This window comes from Myotis yumanensis, unplaced genomic scaffold, assembly GCF_028538775.1.
Source record: "Myotis yumanensis isolate MYYU_CA2020_CCGP unplaced genomic scaffold, mMyoYum1.0.hap1 SCAF_2, whole genome shotgun sequence".
NCBI classification, from domain to species: domain Eukaryota; kingdom Metazoa; phylum Chordata; class Mammalia; order Chiroptera; family Vespertilionidae; genus Myotis; species Myotis yumanensis.
In genome coordinates, this window is record NW_027223753.1 from 100,112,430 (window position 1) to 100,118,999 (window position 6,570).

Below are 6,570 nucleotides of genomic sequence, written 5' to 3' on the forward strand. Positions count from 1 at the left end.
CCCTAACTGGTTTGGCTCAGTGGATAAAGCCTCAGCCTGCGGACTGAAGGGTCCCGGGTTTGATTCCGGTCAAGGGCACATGCCCAGATTGAGGGTTAAATCCCCAGTAGGGGGCGTGCAGGAGGCAGCCAATCAATGATATTCTCTCCTCATTGATATTTCTATTTCTCTCTCCCTCTCCTTCCCTCTCTGAAATCAATAAAAATATATTTTAAAAAAGATTCTTTGTGTTTGATCTGGCCTTTTTAATTATGATGTGTCTTGGTGTAGATCTCTTTGGGTTGATCTTGTTTAGGACTCTCAGTTCTTCCTGAACTTGTGTGACAATTTCCTTCAGCAGGCCAGGGAAGTTTTCTGTCATTATTTCTTCAAGCAAGTTCTCTATCCCTTGCTTGCTTTCTTCTCCTTCTAGTATCCCTATTATGTGGACATCGGTATGTTTTATGTTGTCCCAGTTTCCTTAAACTACTAGAGGTCCGGTGCACAAAATTCGTGTACGGGGGGCGGGGGAGGGTGTCCCTCAGCCCAGCCTGCACCCTCTCCAATCTGGGAACCCTCGGGGAATGTCCGACTGCCAATTTAGACCCAATCCGGTAGGAATCGGGCCTAAACCAGCAGTCAGATATCCCTCTCGCAATCTGGGACCGCTGGCTCCTAACCACTTGCCTGCCTGTCTGCCTGATTGCCCCTAACCACTTCTGCCTGCCAGCCTGATTGACGCCTAACTGCTCCCCTGCTGGCCTGATCACCCACAACTGTCCTCCCCTGCCAGCCTGATCACCCACAACTGCCCTCCCCTGCCACAACCCGCCTCCTCTGCACGAGGTGGTGGAGACTCTGGAACCAGCCTCTTCCATGCCACGTAGAGTTGCAGGACTCCCAGGCCTCACCACATGGAGCGGCCACCAGGCCCCGCCTCCGCTGTGTGTGTGGCCATCTTGTGACAGCCATTTTGTGATGATGTGAGGGTGTGACACCACCTAGGCTATTTTAGTATAGACGCTCCTGCTTTTAAAATATTTTTCTTTTTTCTGTTCTGATTGAGTGATTTTTTTCTATTTTGTCTTCTGTTTCACTGAATCAATCTCGTACCTCATGCAGTCGACTGACAATTCCTTCCAGTGTATACTGTATTTCAGATATGGCATTTTGCATTTCCACCTGATTATTTTTCATAGTTTTTATATCCTTCTTAATTGTGTTGTTGCTCTAACCAGGTTCCTTGAGCATTCTTATAACCATTACTTTGAATTCTCTATCTGATCAATTGCTTGCCTCCATTTCATTTGGCTCTTTTTCTGGAGTCTCCTCCTGTCCTTTCATTTGGAGCTTGTTTTGTTTGTTTGCTTTTACCTCCCCATTTTACATGTCTCTTTGTGTTTGTTTCTGTTTTAGAAAGGACTGCTATGACTCTACTCTTGGTGGGGTGACCTTGTGTTGTAGGTGTCCTGCAGCTCCCAGTGGTGCAGTCTCCTTGTTCTCCCGAGCTGGGTGCTCTAGGAACGTCTCTTGTGTGGGTTGTTTGGACCTTCCTGTTGTAATTTGGTCTTGAAGGCTGGTTGACTGTGAGACTCAACCCCAACCATGGTGTGCAATATGCTGTACAGGTAGTCTTGAGGTGTCCTAATGGGCTCAGTGGCACAATCATTAACCCTTCAGGTTGCATGTCTATGGCAGTAAACCGTTATCACCATGTATTCATATTTTTTGCCTGCTTCTGCTAGACCTGTGTGTTCATAGGAGGTACCAATATGGGTAAATGGCTTATTTTAGTGTAGAGCTGGGAGCAGATCTGTGAATGGTTTGAGGCTCTCTGAAGTCAGCCTCCACCCATCAGCTACTCTGCCTCCCCTCTGATGTTGCCTGGTCTCCCTCCAGGGCTTTCCCAAGAAAGTGTTTAGGGTAGACCAGGCTAACCTAACTTGGACTAGTGGGCCCCCTACTTAGAGATTGCACAGTAGGACACTCACAATCTGGGACCGCTGGCTCCTAACCGCTTGCCTGCCTGTCTGCCTGATTTCCCCTCAATGAGGGGAAATTAGTCTCTGCTTCAAAGCCAAACTCTTCAGTTTCTACCAGAGTCTCAAACTCTAGTTCTTCCTAAGGGGGCTTCCTGCAGGTTCAGGTTGGGTACAGGAACCTGTGATCCTTTGGTCTGTGGGCTGATGCTCTCTCTAACCATTGTGCAACTGGCCAGGGCTATTTTTACTATGTCTTTAAGGTCTCACTGTGTTCATCCATTTCCCCCCTAAGTTTTTTGAGCATTCTTATAATCATTGTTCTGAACTCTCTATCTGGTACCTTGCTTGCCTCCATTTCACTTAGTCCTTTTTTTAGGGATTTCTTCTGTTCTGTCATTTGGGTCATGCTTCTTTGTCTCTCCATTTTGGCTGCCTCTGTATTTGCTCATATGTATTAGGTAGACCTGCCATGTCTCCAAGTCTTGGTATAATAGTCTTGTTATAGGTGTCCTATGGTGCTCTGTAGTACAGTCTACCTGATCACCCCAGCAAAGTGCTCTAGGAATGTCCCTTGTGTGGGTTATGTTAGTCCTCCTGTTGTAGTTGTTTTGATTGCTATTGGCTTCTCTGTGCCTGGGTCAATCTTCAGGCTGGCTGAATATGAAGATCAACCTTGTACAAGTTGCTGTGTGGGTGCTGACCACACAAAACAGAATTCACCCCAGCAGGGTCTGGTACCTATGAGATCTCCCTTTGAATATGCTACCTGTGGAGCTAATTGGGTCCTTCTCTTATGTGGTCTAAAGCAGCGGTCACCAACCTTTCAGACCTCACAGACCACCAGTTGGTTCTGGGGCCTTTTGGGAGGCTCTCTGGTGTAGGTCAATGTTAGATGCTGCCTGTGACTGGCCCTGGGCTACCTGTTTGGAGCTACAAAACAATTTAGTTTGTGGCTGCCTTACTGGGCTTGGGTGAACATGGGAAGGGTCAAGCTGTGTACCAAGGCTGGCTTCCACTGGCACTAAGCCTGGGGGCAGGTCAGCAAAAGGCCCAAGGCACTCTGAGATCTGCCTCCACCTGCCAGCTGCCTGTTAGGCTCAGTCGCTTAAAAAACTGCTGGTGGCACTTAAGTTGCATGAGGTAGTTTCTTAGTGAGTCACCAGGTAGGTGTGAGTGGTGTTCAACAGGTTGATACAGATTCAAACTTGGTGCCAGTGCTGGGTGTAAGTCCACTCAGCAAAAGTCCCAGGGTACACTGAAGATAGATGTACCCTGCGGACCTTTGTGGTGGGATGGGGTCCCAGGGAGACTTTAGGGTGAGGCCAGCAGAGTTTACTAGCCCCAAACAGACCAAGATTCGACTGTGTGAAAGGAGGGCTCTGCACACGTTGGGCACGCAAGGGAAAGGTGATCCCAATCCTAGAGCCAGCCATACAAGTGTCTATTCTGGATTCTGCCTGGACCTTCTGTAGAGCCCAATGTTGGCAGGGTGGGGTTGCCAGGAGTCCAGAAGGTGGGACTAGTTGAACTTCTATGAGGGAGTGGCACCTGTTAGGCTTGTGGAAGGTGGGGGGAATGAGCCCTGCCCAAGAGCCACACAACTCAGTCTCTGAAACCCACTGAATCTATCCAAATCTCTACACACTGGGCACAGACAGCTGAGTCCTCTGCAGGGTATAAGCTCTACAGGGTGGGGCAATAGGGAGTTAGGAGGGTGGGGCTTCTGGATTCTCCCAGACTGATGCCATATGGAGGTGAGTGCTTGAACAAGAAAGATGCGTTCTGCAGTGTAAGTGACTTAGCATGGGGACCCTGGTGGCTGACCCTTCAATGCTCCTTCTACAACCTAGTCTCTCCCCACATGACCCTATTCCTCTGTGAGCCACCCACTCTCTGCTGGAGCCAAGGGTGAGTGGCTGAAAATGAGCTTTTGCGTGTTGGCCCTTTAAGGGGACTCCTGTCTCTCCCTGGTGGACAGAATCCTTGCTGATTCTCACAGCCAGATGTTATGTGGGCTCCTCTTCCCAGCTCTGGTGCTCTGGGCTGGGGAGCCTTATATGCAGTTGAGACTCCAAGCTCCTCAGGGGGAATCTTTGCAGCTGAGATATCCTTTCAGATTCTCAGCTGCCGTCCCTGGGAGTGGGGCCAGCCCTTTTCCATCTCCACCATTCCTACCTGTCTCAATGTGGCTTCTGTACATCCTTGGTTATAAGATTTGTGTTAGCCAGTTCTTAGTTGGTTACTCAGGTCAATTGTTTTATGATTTAGTTGTAATTCCAGATTGGTCTTAGGAGGAGGTGAGTGCAACCTCCACCTACTCCACCACCATCTTCAAAATTTACCAGTATGTTATTTCTTTACAGTAAATTAAATTTGGATTGCAGTCTTTGCTTATGTTTTGGGAGATCCAACTATCTACCAAAATGTGAAAGCACAGAATGTTTATTCTTACCTGCCGGAAGCCGGTCCACCCTTGCTGCTTGACACAGTCGCTGCAAGGAAGAAACATCTGCACAGCTTATGTTTCAAGGGAACTGGCGTATATGGCATACGTTTGCTCCCCCTCTTAGCGCTATGTGTTTTAACCAGGACCACCTCCCCGAGAAAGGTTGTTTTCCCAGGTGGGGATTTTTCTCTGGAGTTAGGGATTAACAGGACTAAGGAAGGGAATAAATCAGTAAAACCCCTTAACTAAGTGCCAGGCAGGTAGTTAATCACCTTAACTACGAACAATCATGCTTAAGCTACATAATATTTACTTAGGATAATCTCCTTCAGCTACTTCCTTGTAGCTTAACAGAACAGTAGAGTAGTGACCTTGGAATGGAGATAACAAACGCCCTAACCTTTGGAATAGAATGGATAGGATTAAAATCAAATGGTATAAATACAGATGTAACAGGAGAATAAAGACAGAACCTGGTTAGGCTGTGATCAACTGAAGCTGTCTCTGTGTCCTTCATTCTTCTCAGACTCCGTCCTCACCTTTGGGAACGCCGGGACCTGCTGGGGCTGAACCCCAACACTTACCAATGTCCTTTCTACATTAGCATTCAAAGTTCTGTCATATTCCATGGTGATTTTATTTATGACTTTTATAATCTCTTGGTTAGAAGTTATGACTGTGGTACAGGCTATTAGACTACCTTCTAGTTGTATTATGAGCTCTAAAAAAAACCACTCTTGCCCAAATTCATTGTTTTCTTGGTACCTATTTCAAATAATTACCCTTTAACTTACGGTATAGATTCCAGCATATATTGAGATGAACATTCTGTGGTTGAACTTTATTAAAAGTTTTCTTATTGCTGCAGTTTATTGGTTTAATTGTCACAAGCTTAATTTAAGACATTGCATTACCTGTGGATCCATATGTCAACTGGAAATGTTGCTTCATTCCACTTGCAATTCATAATCTTGAGGAAATTAAAAAGCCTATATCAATAATTTGTTAACAGGTTGCCATGTTAAAACTAATTAAAACTTACAGCTATCTATACTAATTAAAGGGTAATATGCTAATTAAACCAGACATCCTTCTGGACAAAGCCATGTTGATGGGGGCCAAGGCAGAGGTGGTTAGGGGTGATCAGACTAGCAAGCAGAGGCAATTAGAGGCAATGAGGCAGGCAAGCAGGTGAGCAGTTAGGAGCCAGAGGTCCCAGATTGTGAGAGGGATATCTGACTGTCAGTTTAGGCCCAATCTTGGCAGTCAGACATCCCCTGAGAGGTCCCGGATTGGAGAAGGTGCAGGCTGGGCTGAGGGACACCCCCCTCCCGTGCGCAAATTTCATGCACCAAGCCTTTAGTAATAAGGATAATAATTTTATAAATGGAAAAGAATAATTGAGACAATATAGGGGTTACATCTGGACTCCATCTTGACTGAAAGAACTCCATTTTAGAGGCCTATGACTCCTCTCTTTCAGTAAAATGCCATAGTTGAAATTAACCTAACTACATCCTTAAAGGAAAGAATGTATAATGATTTCATAACATCATGTTCTGCAAGTTTTTTTAAAATCAATTAAATGATAACTAGAATGTTTGTACGAGCATTATTTTACAGGCCCTTTGAGTGATCCACTGGCCATGGAAAATATCTTATGACTACAGGATCAACCGCCACCAGAGAATAATTATTCCCAAGCCCTACACCAAGCATGTCAAACTCAAAGGCTAACATGGCCAAATAAACAAGGTTTAAGTTTATGTGGGCCACAAAAAAACAAAAGCTTCAATTTTCATAGAAACATAAGTTTATTTCAATAGAGACATGCTGAATACAAAGGGCTGAAATAAATGAGTAATCGTTAACATAAAATAATAGAACATTTTAATAAAATTAATATTTTTTCTTGAACATTAACTTACCAGACACTGAATAACTGCACAAATAAGTGTAATGCAAATAAATCTATTTTTCTTGTTCTCCAAAAGCAAAATATTTCCTGTTGCACACACAAAACAAGTCAGTTCAAGACTAATGACCTGGCAATCAGCTGCTAAAATATTCACTGCTAGGATTAGTGGAGAGAAATGGTGCGCCTGCGTGTAAGGTAAATGAGTGCAACACGATTATAGTAATCAGTCATTAGTGAACATTGTA

The 6,570-nt window shown here is 45.2% G+C and overlaps 1 pseudogene; it reads left to right on the plus strand.

The window, feature by feature from the left end:
* The first annotated feature begins 3,702 nt into the window (after positions 1 to 3,702).
* On the plus strand, positions 3,703 to 5,416 carry LOC139002514 (probable G-protein coupled receptor 160; annotated as a pseudogene).
* The last annotated feature ends 1,154 nt before the right edge of the window (positions 5,417 to 6,570 follow it).